This window comes from Pipistrellus hanaki (assembly GCF_964339955.1).
Source record: "Pipistrellus hanaki genome assembly, chromosome: 18".
Classification (NCBI taxonomy): domain Eukaryota; kingdom Metazoa; phylum Chordata; class Mammalia; order Chiroptera; family Vespertilionidae; genus Pipistrellus; species Pipistrellus hanaki.
Window position 1 is genome coordinate 19,005,247 of NC_140520.1, and position 20,178 is coordinate 19,025,424.

General features: G+C 38.9%; 1 protein-coding gene across 1 annotated transcript in view; it reads right to left on the minus strand.

The window, feature by feature from the left end:
- The window catches only part of SEC16B (SEC16 homolog B, endoplasmic reticulum export factor), a 230,130-nt gene that overhangs the window by 51,526 nt on the left and 158,426 nt on the right, over window positions 1-20,178 (minus strand). Inside the window, exon 30 of the mRNA XM_084865215.1 lies at window positions 1,554-1,636. The gene's annotated coding sequence lies outside the window, so the exon portion shown is untranslated. The remainder of the gene's footprint in view (window positions 1-1,553; window positions 1,637-20,178) is intronic.

Below are 20,178 nucleotides of genomic sequence, written 5' to 3' on the forward strand. Positions count from 1 at the left end.
CTTCTCTCTCTGCTGGGATGCCAGTCCAGTTCTACTTTTGAGTTGCCTAGCTTTGGATGGATTGGTTTTATATATATATTAGGTTTGGGATGTTTTTTTTTGTTTGTTTGTTTTTTTTAATATATTTTATTGATTTTGTACAGAGAGGAAGGGAGAGAGATAGAGAGTTAGAAACATCGATGAGAGAGAGTCATCGATCAGCCGCCTCTTGCACACCCCCTACTGGGGATATGCCCGCAACCAAGGTACATGCCCTTGACTGGAATCGAACCCGGGACCTTTCAGTCCCCAAGCCGACGCTCTATCCAATGAGCCAAACCGGTTTCGGCTTTTTGTTGTTTTTTTTTTTTAACAAATTAGAGAATTCAGATCTTTGTCTTTCAGCAAGATGTCCAGATATTATATGAACCAACCTATCCCTTAGGGTTAGAGTTGAATTAGGATTACAAAACACCCACTGGAAATAACACCAGACAGATATGCTGCAGTGAGTGCACACTAAAACCAGGCATAAAGTGAAAGGGGAAAGAGGATTTAAATAAGAACTTAACACTCTCTCCCTACTCATTGACCATGAAAGCGTCCCCTTACTGTGTGCTCATGGGAGTCTATCCTTTTTACTCAACTTTTCAATACGAAGAGAATGAAAAAGGAGACTTGAAAAAGAAAACTGGGGAAGGCTAAGGTAGAGGACAGTATATAAAGGGATGGAAAAGCCTCCTGTAAGGGACGGTATTGAGAAATCCCTCAAGTAGAATTTAACATTGAGAGAGGGAAAAAAATCCTAGAGTGAGAAAGTAGAATAAGCTGCCTGTCCCAACCCCTAGCACTCTGACTACAAGTCTTCAGAAGGTCCATGGGTCACTCACAGCTCTGAACACACAAAGCCTGACACAGCTTGGAAAGTCATATTCCTCACAGATGTGAAATGGGGTTACACCGCCTTTGCCACAGGGCTTCTTTGCCAACTCAGTGTCCCTCTATTGCTTCTTCTTTGCATAAATCTTGAAGGTAGGAAAAAGCAAAAAGTAGACAGCCTGCAGATAGGGTCACACAAATGTAGGTTGAAGTTGGGATTCAGACAGTGTTTTTGGCATTAGTCATCAATCCCTTTGATTTTCTCTTTTTAAAAAGTCACTCAGCACTTACTAGGTATCATGCATTTACACACACATTATCTCATTCCATCCTCGACACAGTCCTAAGAAGTAGGATTACCATTCACATTTTACAGATAAGGAAACTAAAGCTTAAAGAAGAGGCATGACTAATTTAAGGAGGTAGAGCCAAGATCAAACTAGATCTTTCTTTACTCAGAATAATGCTCTTTCCACTGCACCCCAGCTGCCTTTGGATTTAAGCTTCAGTTTGGTCCAATATAACTATCATATTGTTGTTTTTTCTATTTTAAAGTTGGAATATTAAAGAGCCACTCACATTAGGGGAGTTACTAAAATCTATAATGGATTTGGGAGACAAACGCATCAGAGGACATTTCTTTATAACTTTCTGGTCTTTTTCCTAATTTTTACTCACTCTTTTGGTGCACTCACAATATCCCATTGTTGTCCCCTGTGCGTTATTCAGGAAAATTCCCCAATAACCTTCCATCCTGGTGGATTTTTTTCAGGGTCATCTGTAAATGTAAAGGTAAGAATTATAGCAGTCATTTATTTTTAGCGAGTGCCTCTCAAAAAACTAAACACTTCATAGGCATTATCTCATTTAATCCCTATAATAAATTCCTGAGACCAGTTCAGTTAGTATTTCTATTTTACACATGAGGAAACTCAGGCATAGAATTAATATAACTTACCCAAGGCCATTTAGTGGTTAACCAGAGATTCAGACCTTAGTCAAACTCCAGAGCTCACATGCCTAAACTAATGTAGGTGAGTCAAGAGAACCTTGAAGTTCTCAGGCTAGACCATTTAGAAGTGACATGGAGCCCATACTAGAGTTCCACAAAGAAGAATGAACATGAGATAAAAGTATTAAGAACTAATATGAATACTAACATTTATATGGAACCACAAAAGACCCTGAATAGTAAAAGCAATCTTGCAAAAGAATAAAGCTGGAAATATCACATTTCTGATTTTAAACTATATTACAACGCATAATAATCAAAACAGTATAGTATTGTTGCTCTGGCTGGTGTAGCTCAGTGGAATGTCGGCCTGTATACCAAAATGTCTTTCTCCTTCCCTCACTCCCACTCTCCCTCCCTTCTTTCTTCCACTCTCTCTAAAAAAAGAAAAAAAAATCAATTGAAAAAATATTCTCAATTGAGGATTAATAGACAATTAGTATGGTGTTGGCATAAACACAGACACATAGATCAATGGAACAAAAAAATAGCTTTGAAGTATACCCACACACATATTGTAAATTACCTCATAACAAAGGAGGCAACAATATACAATAGAAAAAGCAGTCTCTTCAATAAATGGTGTTGGGAAAACTGGACAGTTTCATGCAAAAGAATGAAACTGGACTCGTCTTACACCATATACAAAAATCAACTCAAAATGGATTAAAAACTTTAACATAAAACCTGAAACCATAAGATTCCTAGCAGAAAATACAGGCCTAAGCTCCTTGACATCAGTCTTGGTAATGATTTTTTTATTAGAGTTGACATCAAAAGCAAAGGCAACAAAAGCAAAAATAAACAGAAGGATATCAAACTAAAAAATGTCTACACAGCAAAGGAAACCATCTGCAAAATGGAAAGGCAACCTACAAAATGAGAGAAAATGTTTGCAAATCATGTATCTGATAAGAGGTTAATATTCAAAGTATATATATTTTTTTAAAAAAACTCATAAATTCAATAGCACAAAAAAATTTATTCAAAATGGGGGGAAATACTTGAATAGACATTTTTCCAAAGAAGACATACATATGGCCACCAACTACATAAAAAGATGCTCAACATCACTAATCAGCAGGAAATGTAAATCAAAACCACAATGAGATATGACCTTATCCCTGTTAGAATGGCTATTATCAAAAAGACAAGAAATAACAAGTGGTGGTGAGGATGTGGATAAAAAAAGAACATGTGTACTGTTCGTGGAATTATAAACTGGTGTAGCCACTACAAAAAACAGTACAGTAGTTCCTCAAAAATTAAAAAAAGTACTATTGATATATGATCCAACAGTTCTACTTCTGGGTATGTATCCAACAGAAACAAGCACATTAACTTGAAAATATATATATGTGCCCCATGTTCAGTGCAACATTATTTAAAATATCCAAGATATATAAATTACTTAAATGTCTATCAATGAATGAATGGATAAATAAAACATATATAATGTAATATTATTTGGCCATTAAAAAGAATTAAATCCTGCCATTTGCAACAACATGGATAAACCTTTAGGTAGACAGATAAAATACACTAATACCATAAGACCTCACCCATATGTTGAATCTAAATAAAAAAGAGTTCATTAATACAGCCGAAACTGGTTTGGCTCAGTGGTAGAGCGTCGGTCTGCGGACTGAAAGGTCCCAGGTTCGATTCCGGTCAAGGGCATGTACATTGGTTGCGGGCACATCCCCGGTAGGGGGTGTGCAGGAGGCGGCTGGTTGATGTTTCTCTCTCATCGACGTTTCTAGCTCTCTATCTCTCTCCCTTCCACTCTGTAAAAAATCAATAAAATAAAAAAATAAAAAGAGTTCATTAATACAGAGAATAGGTTTGCAGTTACCAAAGGCAGGGTTTGAGGTGGGGTTGGTGAAATGGGTGAAGGTGGTCACAAAAGGTACAAACTCCCAGTTATCTATAATATCAATAATAATAAAAGCATAATATGCTAATTAGATCAGACATCCTCCCGGACTACCTTTGGCAAGAAGCCAAGGCTGCAAGATAAGCCCAGGTCCCATGTGCCCTTGCGGCTGGAGGGAAGTCCAGGTCTTGGGTGCCAGAGAAAAACTGGTGCCAGCAGTTGGAGGAAGGAAACCTACTCTTGCAATGAGTTTTGTGTATTGTGCCTCAAGTAAAATAACCCCTGGGAACATAATGTACAGCATGGCTACTATCTGCACTAATAAAAGAGAAAGATGCATATTGACCATACCTTTCACAATACCCACCAGCCAATCAGGAGCGAGTATGAAAATTAACCCAACAAAGATAGTAGGTTAATTTGCATACAAGGCATGGAGTGACCAGGGATGACAAAGACGCAGGTGTTCCCCACTGCCCCAACTGCTCCGAGCCTCTGGGCAGAATAGGAAGGTGGAAAGGCAGCTCCAAGGCAGTGCCTGCAGCCAGGGTAAGGAAGGACCATTCTTGCATGAATCTTCATGCATCGGGCTTCTAATAGTTAATAATACTGTATTGTGCAAGAAAACTGCTAAGAAACTAAAGGTTTTAATCACAAGAAAAAAGTATAACTATTGTTAGATGTTAACTAGGATTATTGTGATGACACAAGATCTAATTTGAAAATACGGTAGATCTGGTTCTGAGTTTTGATGAGAGAAGAATATATTGGAAGCTCTTCTGAAAAATTAACTTGGGAAAAGAAGAAAAAGAGAGAAACCAATCATTCCTGGGCAAGAGTGCACAGAGAATTTACACTTTGTAAAAAACTCTGCTCCACACACCTACTAATAAAAGATATATTATGAAAATGAAAAGTTAAAAAAAAAAAAGGCAGAGGCAAGATCAATAACAGGATTAAGGTTTCTGTGAAGGAAAAATAGAATAAAATTACAAAATTGTGAATTGAGCTAAAGCTACAGCCCGCTGGCTTCTGGATCTGGATATAAAGAATTGTGAACAGAAAGTTAGCCTTCCCACCAGAGGAATACAAGAATGCTCAATGCTTCAGGCCCAGAGTGTGGTGGGAGGTTTCCCACGGCCAGAGCCTTTAGCAAGCTGTAGGGATACAGATGCAAGAAGTCCCAGACACAACCCCTCTAAGAGAAGTTGAATTCGGTAACTCCTGAAATAGTGAATGGATCTATGCTAACTTCAAGAGACCCAATGGTTTTAACCTGGGGTGCCAAAGCAAGGTAAAATAAAGGATAAAATCATTGGACAGGGAAGATGAGTAAAGGAGGACAGAATAGAGAGACAGACAGACATGAATAACCCATATTTAGTCAGAAAACTAAAATTTCTAAACATATGAAGAAATCTAATGCTAAGAAAAAGAGTCAACAGAATCACTCATTGGAGCATAAATTCATCCCGGATTAAATTAATTTTATGAAACAATCTGACAAAGAATTTAAAGGAGCTAAGTTTAGACAACTCAAAAAGACTGACTGATAAAGTCATAACTTCCATTTTTAAAGAGTAATTATGAAACTACAAATACCTGCGACAGAAGCAGAGCTAGAACTCAGCTCAATGTACAGGAAAGGCCACCACATTAACCCTGAGTGCAATACAAGTTCCACTGGGCAACTGATGAGCAGAAGACGAATGCATCGTTTTACTCCACCTAATGAACATTTCAATCTTCTAATAAACACCCTAATAAAGAAAAATTGAGACTTAACTCACTTTTATTATCCCAAATGACATGTCGCAAGGTCTTAATTGGGCTGAAAACAGCTTCCAATAATAATACCCTCCTTAATTGATTCATTAAAGGGGCCCCTACTGAGACAGAAGTGCTAGTTTCAGGAAAAGGAAAGAAATAGAGCTCTGATTCCCCACTGTGTGGCTATGATCCCTCTGCTATCAGCTCCCCGGGCCACTGAGGAGGATGTGAAGAGTATCCAATGCCTGGAATTTGTTCTTCTAGTCCCAAAGTGGGCCCAGAACTGAAACACAATCTTTAGGCACCCACACTCCCTTAGTGGGGGGTAAATAGAGAAATATGGAATCTCTAGGAATTCTTTTTCAGTATGACATAAATCTGCAAATAAACAACCCAGCGAGGGGATACATTGATAGCAAGAGATTAAAGCTTTTTACAACATTGAACAAAAATTACCGCATCCCAGCATGGTTGGGCAGGGAGAAAAGGGGCTGGTATAGCGGTGGAAAGACTTATGAGGAGCAAATGAAAGTCATCAGTTTGTAGAGAAGGATGGTTGTGAGCATATTATACAGAAAATATAGTGTAGTGAAGAAAAGCATGGGATTTGAAGTCAGGTAGATCTGGAAGTCTGTCTTGCTCTTCCACTTACAGCTCTGTCATCTTGGGCAGGTGAACCCATCTAAATCCCAGTACCCTCACCTATGAAACAGAAACAATAAACAAAATCTACCACGAAAGCCAGGGTAAATCAGATCTTATCATTCTTTTGCTTAAACCTTTGGATGGCTCCTACACTCTCCGCCCTCCATTGCCTCAGTGAGGTCATTTCCTAATTCTGATTCCCCAATTCACTCCATGCCACCTCCCTTCCCTTGCTGTTCCTGCAATAACGGGAAAGTTCTCACCTCTAGCCTTTGCTGTTGCCCTCTCCTCCTGTTCTCTTCAGCTCACACCTTCACCTCTGTCATGTTTTTGATCCAACATCACTCCTCCATGATCACCTTGCTTAAAATTACAAACTGTCCCTCGGCTTACTCCTTTCCCTGCTCTCCTTTGTCTTTCTCTATAGCACATATCCCTCACCTTGTCACACTATATAACATCTATTGTTTATTCTCCTGTTTAGTTCATTGATCTATCCCAAATGCCCAGAACAATAAAGAGCATATAGCAGATGCTTAATTTTGGTTACATAAAAATCTCATACGATTGTTCTGATGACTAAATTAGGGTATGCAAAAACACTTAGCTCAATGCAGGCATACAAAAGCACTTAATAAATATTATCTAGTGTTGTTACAGTGGTTACTATTATTGTAATTATTATTTTTCCATTCAGCAGGAGTGAAAAAACCACTAATAAAGTTATGGTTTTCCCAGCTATTGGTTCCTGGAGAAGAAATACCTAAATCTAATTAACCAGAGCCTTCTGACACTATATGATATCTTGTTATGTATAGATACTTCTGGCCAATGATTAAAGGTACTGGGTCACCTGCAAGCCCCACCCCTGTTATAAAATCTCCACAAACAATAAAGAAAGAATGTTTTGGGAAGTTACAGCCTTATCATGATGGCCTGTAGTCTAATCATAGATGTAAATACAGGTAAAGAATGGAAGCCTTCAATGTGATGACAGGGCTGGGGGCAGTATGGATAGATTTATATCGAGGTTCATCTAGGGGCTGCTGCTCTTTCGTGTTCCTTTAGGACTGTCTGGCATGTAAATACCAACTCAACAGCACCTGCATTACAACAAAAGGCTAGAAACGGTTTTATGTTTAACAATGAGTAAGCAAGGGAATAGGGAGAGCAATTGTCTGACTTGCTTGCTGGAGTCTCCAGACTCCACACTCTCCAAGACATTTGTGTTTCAGTCCAGGAAAAGATGAAACAGCAACCATCTGCTCACCTTAGACCCTCCCAGGCACTAATGAGATGCCTTCCTCTTGGTTGAACACTGAGGAGCTTCTGTGATAAAGCACTGTCCTGGGTAAATAATGAGTGGGACAGATCCATTAGCTCAAAGTTCGACTACATTTTCTGTTCCTGAACATGAAGGAAGAGAGGAGCAACAAAGCAATGAACTGTTCAGCACTGGGAGCCACAGCTTGCTTTCTACTTCTCAGCTGATAAACATGTGAAGAGCACACAGAAGCCGAGACAGCAAATGCAGGTTGCCGTGTATTTTCTTTGCCATAATGCCCAGTTCCTTTGCACACTGCAGATGGCCCTGTGCAAGGGGGACACAATTTTGTATGTAAGTGAGAATGAGACTGGAGTCATCAACTTGGCCATCCAAATGGACTTCAAAAGACAATGGCTCAACGCACAAGCACCTGAGCAAGAAAGCACAGAGTTCAAATCCCAAATCTACCAATTAGCATCTGAGTGATTTCAGACTGCTTATTTTATTTCTATGAGCCTCAGTTCCCACATCTGTAAAAGGTAATGCTCATAACAACTAACTTATAAAGGATTAAATGAAATCAACTAGCAATGAGTCTGAGTCTTATTACAAACTAGAGACCTGGTACGTGAAAATTTGTGCACTCAGGGGGGCTCTCTCAGCCTGGCCTGCACCCTCTCACAGGCTGGGAGCCCTCGGGGAATGTCCGACTGGCGGCTTAGGCTCGCTCCTCTGCAGGAGGCGACAGGCAGGCCGATCTGCACCACGGCCACCTCCAGTGGTCTCCCGCTGTGGGTGGCGACTGGGGGCCAACTGGGGGACAGCAAGCAGCTGGCCCTGCTCCCCAATCGCCTCTCTACCACAAGTCACTGCTGCACCCCCCCATCACCACCCCTTCCTCTGCCTACTGGCACCTGCCTTGGCTGGCCTGGCACTGCCTGATCACCAGCCCTACCCCCCACTGACCAGTCATTCTGCCATTCCATTGACTTGCACATTAGACTTTTATTATATATGATGGGTTTTAGTTACCATGTTCAAAGTGTTCTTAAGAAAAATAAATTATAAAATATCCACAAACAAATAAATAAATAATGCTTCAAGAAGTTACAGGCTTATCATGATGGCCTGTAGTCTAATCATAGATGCTAAGTATAGGGAAGTCCTCAATGTGAAAGAACTTCATGGTAATTCATAAATATTACTCTTATTTTTGGAGGGTGGAGGGTCTAAAAGGAACAAAAGACATGAATTAAAAGGAACAAAAAACATGAATGCCACTCTATTCAATCATTAATATATTAAACAAATATTTATTAGATAGCTACTAAGGCAGTCAGCAAATATTTATTGATTCCAAGCCCTTGTCTAGCTATTAAAGATATAACAGTGATCAGAACAGATAAGATATCCTGTCCTCAAAGAGCTTGCAATCTAGTAGATAATAGTGGTCAACATTTAATAGGTACTTACTATGCATCAGACAATATTCCAAGTGCTTTTCTTGTATGAAGGAAATCAATATTATCTGCATATGACAGAAGAAGCAACTGAGGCACAAATCAGTTAAGTAAACTGCCCAAGGTCAAAGGACCAGTAAGTATTAAAGCCAGGGTATGAACCAAATTAGACAGACTCCAAAGTCCGTTCTCTTAAGCATTACATCTATTGCCTTGTTATAACTAGTGCAGTGCACTCTTTATCGGTGGAAAACACATTCATTCCTGTATCCCCAACAAAGCACCAGGCTTGTGGAAATGCTCAATAAATGCTTATTGCAGAAACTGAGAACAGATTTCTTCTGAGGCCCGAGAGCCACTCTTCTTTCAGTGTCACGACACCTCTCTATAAACCCAAAATATATAATGAAAATAGACTATTCTTCCTATGCCTGGAGGATATTATTGATCTTCTACCCATGGGCCATTAAATATAAGGCTGTTTTTCCAGAAATGGTGATGCATTTTCCTTGAACCACCCACAGGCCTTTGAGAGGGATCTGGCAGGGATTAAACCTTATCTTTTAAATCCAGAATAGTTGATGCCAAGGAGACAAACTAGGCAATACTTCTGCTATCTTATTTGTTAAACCAATGAAACACCCCAACCACACTCAACAAATCTCACCCAAGGCCTGAGTTCTCCCACTAACTCTTCACTATTCTCAGGACTATTTATGGACAAATTAGTTGACGTCCAGGTGGGCCACAACTGAAGAAGATGACGATTACTATGTTGACGGAGATGGAAGCAAAAGGAAAGAGGAGCTCCCTAGGGGACAGGGATCAACCCTTGCAACAGCTAGCTAATCTGCACTGAATATTGCCAGTTCTTGATTAGTAATAACTATAATAATTATTATATTATAGTGATACTTATATGTTATATTAAATATGTTTATATTGTATATTAAATATATCATAAATATAGTTTATATTATAAGTGCCATTTATTCAGAAACTCTACTAGGTTGATTTTTTCACATTATCTCACTTAATCCCTTTAACAATCATGAATAGTAATATTGAAATCTCTATTTAAGGAACAAACTAAGTTCCTTTAACAAAGAAATCTAAAATGCCGTTGTTTAAACAGGACAATTTTCCCCTATTGGGTAACAATTTAGAAGTATCATGTACAGTCTAAGCTGCTGTAACAAAGGTACAAAAAATATGTGACTTAAGATCTTCCACGTAATAGTTCAGGATTGGGAAGGCAACTTGTCATCACAATATGTGGTTTACATTTTTAGAATCAAAGTGGTTCTGCAACTCTCACCATCACATCCCAGCCAGCAGGAGGTAGAAAGAATACAATCCGGAAGTGAGATGCATCACTTGTATCCCATTAGTCAAAACTGGTTATAGAGTTGGTGTGAGGACTAAATTGAAAAATCTAACCAAACCAAACTTTCAAATATTTAATACCTGTTCTTTTAAAACCCCTCAAAGAAACTGAAGAGAAAGGAACATTTCCAAATTCATTTTGAGGCTAGCATTACCCTGATACCAAAACCAAACAAGAATACCACACATACACACACACACACACACACACACACACACACACACACATTACAGACCAATATTCCTGAGTATCGTAGATACAAAAATACTCAATAAAATATTAGCAAACTGAATTAAACAATATATTTAAAGGATCATACACCATGATCATGTGGGATTTATTCCAGAGATGCAAAGATGATTCAATATCCACAAACCCATCAATGTGATATACCACATTAACAATATGAAGGATAAAATTTTATTATCATCTTAATAAATGCAGAAAAAACATTACAAAATTAAACATCCATTTATGTTAGGAATTCTCAACCAAGTAGGTGCAAATGGAACACACCTCAAATAATACAAGCCATATATAACAATGCACAGCTAAGTTCATACTCAATGGTGAAAATTTGGAAGTGTTTTTAGGATCAGGAAGAAGATGAGAATAGTTACTCTTCACTTTTATTTAACATGTAAGTCCCAACCAGAGGAATTAGGAAAAAGAAATGAAATTTATCCAAATTGGAAAGGAAGAAGTAAAATTATCGCTATTTGCAGACAACATAATTTTATATGCAGAAAACCTTTAACTGTCCACTAAAAAAACTATTAGAGCTAATAAACAAAATCAGAAAAGTTACAAGAGTTAAAAAATCAATATACAAATACCTGTTGTGGCCCAGCCAGTGTGGCTCAGCGATTGAGTGTTGACGCAGGAACCAAGATGTCACCAGTTCAATTCCTGGTCAAGGCACATGCCCAGGTTAGGGACTTGAGCCACAGTAGGGGGCATGCAGAAAACAGCTGAATGGATCTCTCTCTCTATCTCTCTCCCTTTCTCTCTCTCTCTAAAAATAAATAAAAACATATTTTTTTAAAAATGTCTGTTGTATTTTTACACACTAACAATAAACTAACAGAAAAAGGAAGAAAAAGAAAACAATCCCATTTACTTTTGCACCAAAAAGTATAGAACATCTAAGAATAAGTTTAGTGAAGGAGATGAAAGACATGTATACAGAAAACTATAAATCATTGATTAAAGAAATTCAATAAGACACAAAGAAATGGAAAGATATTCCATACTACCCAAAGCAATCTAGAGATTCAATGCAATTTCTACCAATGACATTCTTCACAGAAACCGAACAAACAATCCTAAAATTTGTATAGAACCACAAAAAAAATCAAACATCCAAAACAATGTTGAGAAAGGAGAAAAAGCTGAAGACAGCATGCCTTCTGGTTTCAATCTATATTACAAAGTAATCAAAACAATATGGTATTGGCATAAAAACAGACACATAGATTAATGGAACAAAAGAGAGCCCAGAAATAAACCCATGCATTAATGGAACAAAAGAGAGCCCAGAAATAAACAAAGGAGCCAAGAATGAGGAAAGGATAGCCTCTTCAATAAATAGTATTGGAAAAACAGGATGCAAAAGAATGAAACTGGACAATGACCTTATACCATACACAAAAATTAACTCAAAGTGAATCTAAATGTAAAAGCAGAAACCATAAAATTTCTAGAAGAAAATATAGGAGATAAGGTCTTTGAAATCAATCTTGGCAATGATTTGGACCTGTCTTCAAAGGCAAAGGAAACAAAAGCAAAAATAAGCAAACAGGACTACATAAACCAAAAAGTGTCTACATGGTGAAAGAAACCAACGACGTGAAAAGACAAACTACTGAATGGGAAAAGATATTAGCAAATCATATATCCAATAAGGGGTTAATAGCTAAAACATATAACTCATACAACTCAATAACAAAACAAACATAAACTATCTGATTAAAAATTGGGCAGAGGATCTGAGTAGACATTTTTTTTAAAAAAAAAAAGATGTTATACATCACTAATCATCAGGGAAATGCAAATCAAAATCACAATGGGCTATTACCTCACACTCGTTAGAATGGCTATTATTTAAAAAAAAAAAAAAAAAAAAAAGAATAACAAATGTTGGTGTAGTTTTGGAGAAAAGGCAACACTTGTGCACCATTTGTGGGAACATAGCATGGAGGTTCCTCAAAAATTAAACATAGAATTATCATATAATCCAGCAATTCCATTAGCGTGTATTTATCCAAAATACTAATTGCACCCCATGTTTATTTACAATAGCCAAGATATGGAAACAACCTAAGTGGTGGATTATATAACTAGAGGCCCGGTGCACGAATTAGTGCATGGGTGGGGGTCCCTCAGAGAGGACTGTGGGGATCAACCGAAACCCACAGTCCAACACTGCCTACAGCTCCTACCTGCCACTCCTGCTCATCTCCACCCACCGTGCCTGCTGCAGGCTCATGCACAATCAGTCACAATTGGAAGAGGCTCGTGCCACCACAGGAGAACTTGCCAGCCATGAGCCCTGCATCTGGCGCCCTCCCAAAGGGAATGGCCTACAAGATCCAGGCAAAATCGGCTCTTCAACATCCCACCATCCCATCGGCTCTTCAATATCCCATCCAAGGAGTCCTTGATTGTAAAGACGGCATAGGCCAGGCCAAGGGACCCCACTGGTGCACTATTGGGGCCAGGGAGGGACCACTGGAGGGTACCAGGGCATGTCCATCCCATCTTGCTCAGTCCTTATCTGCTGGACACTAGCAGCAAGCTAACCTACCAGTTGGAGAGTCTGCCCTCTGATGGTCAGTGCATGTCATGGCAAGCAGTTGAGTGGCCTTAACATATCATTAGCATATTATATTTTGATTGATTGACCAGTCGATCAGTCACCAAACGACCAGAAACTTAGCATATTAGTCTTTTATTACACAGGATACCAAATCTTATATATAATGAAATTATATATTGAATTATAATTATATATAATGAAATATATATTTAAATACTACTCAGCCATTTAAAAAAAAAAAGAATGAAATCTTACCATTTACAATAACATGGATTCACCCTTAGGGTATCATATCAGTGAAATAAGTCAGAAAAAGAAAGATGGATACTGTTTAATTTCATTTACATGTAGAATCTAAAAAACAAACAAAAGACAGACTTATAGGTATAGAGAACAGACCAGAGGTTGCCAGAAAGAAGGGGATTTGGGATGAGTGAAATGAATTAAGGGGATCAATAGGTTCAAACTTCTAGTTATAAAATCAATAAGTCATAAGGATATAATGTACAGCATAAGGACTATAGTCAATAATATTGTATTAATTCTGTATGGTGACAGATGGTAACTAGAATTACCATCGTGATTATTTTGCAATGTAACAAATGTCAAATCATTATACTGCATACCTGAAAGTAATACAATATTATATGTCAATTGAAAAAACTTAGATGCCTTGAGTAAGGCATTTAATAAATGTCCTATTTTTCCCTTCTCTTTTAACATCAATATCTTGAAAGTAAATTCTAGTGTCATCATCTGAATTATTATTCAGCAAAAAATTAATTCCTTACCCTTCCCACTGTGGACAAGGTATACTATACTTCCCTGTTCCACTGATGTTAGGCTTGGCCATGTAATTTGCTTTGCCCAACAGAATGTTAATGGCTATGATGCAGGCAGAAGCTTTCAATGTGCTGTGTGTTTCAGCTGGGCTAGTAGAAACACTATAAAAAGTGCTTATCCCCCGGTGACACACTATAAAAAGAGCTTATCCCCCAGCAGCTGCCCCTCTTCTGTCTGGAGTGAAAACAAACACATGTGGAAAAGACCTGAACTTAAATCACAGTCTGGACCCAACCCCAGTCACTGGGCATCCTAAAACTGGGTCACTTGCTGAACTCAGCCTAGATCAGTTGAATGACAACCAACCAGGAGACCTGTGAATGTAAGCTAAGTACTTGTTATTCTAAATCATGAGTTTAGGGATAGTTCATTATGCAGCATTATTGTAGCTATAGCTGGCACACAGAGAAACTGGTATCAGAAGTAGAATAATGCCATAATGAACTCCTAAGATATGTGACTATGGTTTGGTGATTAGACAGCAGATGATTAGGAAACTTTTATGGAAAGCTGGAAATGCCATCAAGCATTTAGTGATGAAGTACTTGGGAAAAAATCATTTGTGAGTTTGAACAAAAAAATGGGAAAGGAATTAAGAAGTAAAAATTTCCAGGTATAAAATAAGTCACAGGGATATATAGTAAGTGAATAGAATGTACAGTATAGTGAATACAAGCAATAATCCTATCTAATAAAGAGAGAATATTCTAATTGGCCATCAAGCCTCACGAAGATGGTGGTGCCCACAGCCAATAAGAAGGGAATATGCTAATTGATTGTCAAACCCTCAAAGATGGTGGCGCCCAATCCCCTCAGTCCCACCAGGGTGCCTGCATCCAGAATCCCCCAGTCCCTTCAGACCCCCAGCTGCCCAGGGCCAGCCCAAGGCACAGGCAAGCCTCGGATGGCAGCTGCCCAGCCACCCAGGGCTGCCCAAGGCTCAGGTAACCAGGGCTGGCTGAGGCTTGCACTGCTGGCAGTGGCAGCAGCAGAGATGTGATGGAGGCATCACCTTCCCCTGATCACCAGGTCACCTCCCATCTCTGAGGGCTCCCAGACTATGAGAAGGGGCAGGCTGGGCTAAGGGACCTCTTCCAGTGCATGAATTGTCATGCACCGGGCCTCTAGTATTATATAACTAAGATGACAGATGGTTACTAGATTTAATGTGGTGATCACTATGTAAAGTATATAAATGTCAAATCACTATATCTTATGCCTGAAAATACTATAATATTGTATGTCAACTATAATTAAAGATAAATTTTTAAATATTGTTTTAAAAAAAAGAAAAAACAAAAAACAAAAACAAAAAAACCTCATCTGTTATAACCTGAAAGGCAGAAAATGTGCCTAAGGGATTTGAAGCATTAGGCAAGAAAGTTTCCAAACAGAATGTTGATGATGTGACTGGGTTGTTACTAGCTGGATGAGGTACTGCAAGATAAAGTTGAAATTTTAGAGGAACTGACCAGATTGTCAGTAAAACAGAAAATATAGAAAGCCCAAAAGTTCCAGAAGTTGCAGTTTTGAAAAACAAAATGGTTTTCACCACATCTTACCAGCCTCGAGACAAAGACTAAGTCTAGGGTGTGGGTGACAGAACTGAAGTGATGACTATCGGTTCTTTTCAGCTGAACAAGACAGATAAAAGGTATGATCCCACAAAAGCCTAATAAACCCCAGATAGCCAAAATTAAGACTCAAGAGAAACATGTCTCAAAATGAATTATAGCTGTAACTAACATGGAGTTGGGTGAAATCAAACATAGGAAACTCACAAAACCTAGAAGACATTTGTGTAGGTAAAATGCCATCAACCTGAGACTGTTTAAGATATACCACGATGTCTGGCCTCAAAATGTCTATAAACAGAACACAGGCTAGAAAAATTGCTGATCCAGAGAGAAAGGCTTACTCTCTAAAGTTATCTTCATAAGTGGCCATGCATGGTCGAGGATGGAAAAGGAAGGATCTCTTGAAAGTTGGATCCAAAAGACATGGAGAACAATGGACTGGTGAGTCACTCCAAGGAAGCAGAGCTAGGGTCTAAACCATGGTCCATAGGCCAAACTCTTCCTGTCACCTAAAATTGAGCAAATAGTTTTATTGGACCACAACCACACCTATACATGTACATATTGTCTTTGCTGCTTTTGCTGTAACACAAGAGAAGTTGTGAAGTTGAGAAGTTGCAACGGATACCATATGGCCTGCAAAGCCTAACATATTTACCATCTGGTTCTTTACCGCTGCCAGCCCAGGGCCTACTTTAAGCCTACACAGTAAGGAAATTTGGGTGGCTACATTAACAAAACAGGATTTCAGAATTGTTGTGGATCAGAGACTGCAAGGTACCTCCCGTTCTTCTCTTTTTCAAATGGAAATACTTATTGCAGTTACTCTGCCCCTGTATACATTGTATGTTGAGTGGTTAGAAAACAACTTGCTCTTTATTTCATAAATGTCTCAGTCAATAGGAACCATATCAGGATTTGGTATCGTTTCAAGAGCTTAGACTTTAAGTCTTTAGATTGAATGAGACATTTACAGGTATTGGAATGGGTGTAAGTACATTTCCTATGCAGGAGAAAATAAATAAAAGGCTTGTTTTATTCTTCACTCCTCTTTCCCCTCCTATTGTAGGTGGTATTTGGCATGGGTTTGGCCATGTAACTCGCTTTGGCCAATGGAATGTCACCAGCATAGTAGAAACAGGGACTTTAAATGGGCTCATGTGGTTCATTATAGATCTTGTATTCAGTGATCTGCTCTGATAAAAGCATCCTCTTTAATCTAGTCCTTAGAATAAATACACATGGAACCAGATATAAATCTAAGATACAGACTTAAGCCAAATCCTGAAGCAGATCCACCCAGGCAAAGCAAGGTAAGGTTAGATCAGCTAAATACAGTCAATCTGAACACCCATATTTGATAGCATAAATACCTGTTGTGAGCCACTGAATTTTGAAGTGGTTTATTACACATTATTGTAGCACTGACTGACAGGGTTTCCATAAAATGATGAGGTGGCAGCAATTCAGAAAGTTGCACTTTAGTCCTGAAATCTAAAGACCTTAGTTCAAGCGCCAGCTCTGCCACTTATCTGTTATTTAATTGGAAGAAATCACCCTACCTTTCTGAGTCTTGGAGTGGTTTTTTGTTGTTGTTGTTGTTTTGTTTATTATAAAATGAGGTAATATCCTAAATCAGAGGGTAATTATAAGATTAAATGACATACTTAACTGTGTTTTGTAAATACAATAAAGTGTACAATACAAGATATTTTCATTATTACCTTTAGTTCATATAAAGCAGCTCTGATTTTTTTAATTAATGAAAGAGAAACAGTTATACCATTTCTGTCCCCTGACCCCAAGAGTGACCATGCTAAATCTAAAAATATGAATACCTGTAAGCTGTTATTTTAATAATAAATATTGTGGTATTTTAATAATTCTTTCTTGGTTTTATTTATCTAATGTCTGAATTTTATTCTAATGAACAGGTATAATTTTATAATTAAAAATATATAAAATTTATTCTTTTAAAAATTGATTATCCTCTGAAGCCTGACACTTCTGAGCACTTTTCCCTTTCCCACCCCTCCCCCATGAGGAACATAAAGTGTCACTGATGGTAGAAACATATTATTGATAGATTAAAAAGAAAGTCCTCTGAGCCTGTATTCTTCCCTCACTGCAGATGAGGAAAAATCAGAATGTTCCCTTTTCTATACCACCCACTAATCACTGAAAAACCCAGCCAGTCAGCTGGATTCCCAGCAGAGAAGGAACCTCCATTAGAAATAAAAGCCCACATTAGAACTGTGTTTACCAAATTGTTTTCTGTGGACTCCAGAGGCCACACACCCAGAATTGTGTCTGGAACATTGCAACCCCATTATTTGGTGCTCATGTCAAAAATGTTTTTCTTTCTCCAAAATGCCAAAGGGAAGAGTATGAGTTTTCTAGAAATGTGTCTAAATTGTCTCACTGCACCCAAGAGGATGGAGCAGTGAGGCCATAGATACTATCCACCAGGAGAGGGGGAAAAGGTCAAATCAATAACAGTGATGATATCCATTTATTCCATGAAGACAGCCAACCCGGGTTCCGGGGAGGATTATTTGAGAAATAAATCTACTCACACTGTTCTTCGCAATCCTCCAGCCAAGCTAGCAGAACCCAATAGAAATCAGAGCACACCTCAGCCTGCTTTCTAACAGAGCAACCAAGCTGGGAATACCACCACAAAACAGAATCATTGATCAGATTAGCATAATGCAGAGTGCTATGGACCTGGTGTGCAGGACACAAGGGCTTTGATGGAAAGAAGAGAATGGCCCCCGGGGAGAAGTCAAACACCTATGAGCAGAGTCCTCCCTAAGAGCAATTGCGGCAACCACCACAAGGCTAACTTCTGAGGGCCACTGTCCGGCTATGGTGCCTCCAGGCACAGAACTGGAGAAATTAACAGAGGAAGAAGAAGCAGGGATGGTGGTGCTGCCCCCTAGTTTTCAGGATGACTCCTAGATAATGGTATAAGAAAGAAACCTCAAATCCATCACTTATTCCCCCTGCAAATATTTGTTGTCCACCTACAACATGCTTGCACCATGCTATAATAGATGCTTCCTATTCAAAGATAAATTAGAGACAGTTCCTGCTCTTTCAGCTTGAATGCAAAAATAAGATAAAATAAAAATAAAAAAAATTTAAAGCATATAATACAATACACAGATGATGTATTATAGAATTTACCTGAAACCCGCATAATTTTATTCACCAATGTCACCCCAATAAATTAAATTTTAAAAAAATTAAATAAATTAAGTTTGTATGCCCCATTGTGTCTAGTATATAATGGGGGCCCAATAAGTATTCACTGAGTGTTACTTTATCATTCAGCTCAATGTGACCTTTTATCTCTGCCCTGCATAGCACTTTTTTAAAATCCTTATTTAATAAACACTTACAGTGCTCTGAATTTTAGTTACTGGTGCATACTTTATTTCTATATGACACAATAGGATGACTAAATAGAGGATCTGTGTATTCTTGTCATTGCATCTGCTCAATAAATATTTATTGGATGTATGACTATGTAATCATAACGAGTGTGTCTCCACCCACGACCATCATCAAAATAGAATGGAAGGCCTAGAATCAGGGGTCCTCAAACTTTTTAAAGTGGGGGCCAGATCACGGTCCCTCAGAGAGCTGGAGGGCCGGACTATATGAACTACTAATTCCTACTGTAACACCTCGGCTGCGCTCACTGCCCAAAAAACCTGGCGGGCAGGATCAGACTCCTCTGCAGGCCGCATGTGGCCCGCGGGCCGTAGTTTGAAGACTCCTGGCTAGAGCTTACAACTGAAGGAAAATGCATGCTAGGTTAGGAGTAAAGAGAACTGCCTTCTAACAGAAGCTGCTGTCATCAACTGGCTGGTGACTGTGGACAGCAGCCTGGGTGTCTTGTTGCTCAGCTATAAGAGGAAGGAGTGGGTAGATGATCTCTAAGGTATCTTCCAGCCTTGAGATTCATCACCTTAATCATAGCTTACAGAAGGCAGATACTAAGCACGTGGCATGTTCAGGCACTCTGTTAAGAACCTTGCCTGTCTTGCCCTGGGCAGTGTTGCTCAGTGGATAGAACATCAGCCCGATAATCAAAGGGTCTCAGGTTAGATTCCCAGTCAAGGATACATACCTGGGTTACGGTTTGCTCCCCACCCTCAGTCGCAGGAGTGGGCAGGAGACAACTAGTCAATGTAAGATCTTACATTGATATTTCTTTCTCTCTCTTTCTCCCTCTCTCTTTCCCTCCCTTCCTCGCTCCCTTCCTTCTTTCCTCTCTTTCTGAAAAGCAGTGGAGAAAATATCCTCTGGTGAGGATTAACAACAATAGAAAAAGAACCTTACCTGTCTCACATGTATTACCACATTGATCCTCAGAGGAACCCTTTGAGGTAGGGGGATTATCCCTAGTTTATATGAAGAAAGGACGCCACACAGTAGTAGACTGGGGTTTGGAATCCAAGGCTGACCAACTTGAAAACCCACACTCTCAACTACTGAGCCATACCTATCCCTCTTCCACAGCCACACCTCAAGCTGTTCAGTGCCCGTCACTTCTCCTGAACTTCATTTTCATTGTAGCCAAAGTTTTAGAAAATTGCTAGAAATGCACTTGGCAGAGAAAGTTGCAGTAGGCAGGCTTTGCACAGCTCACACCGG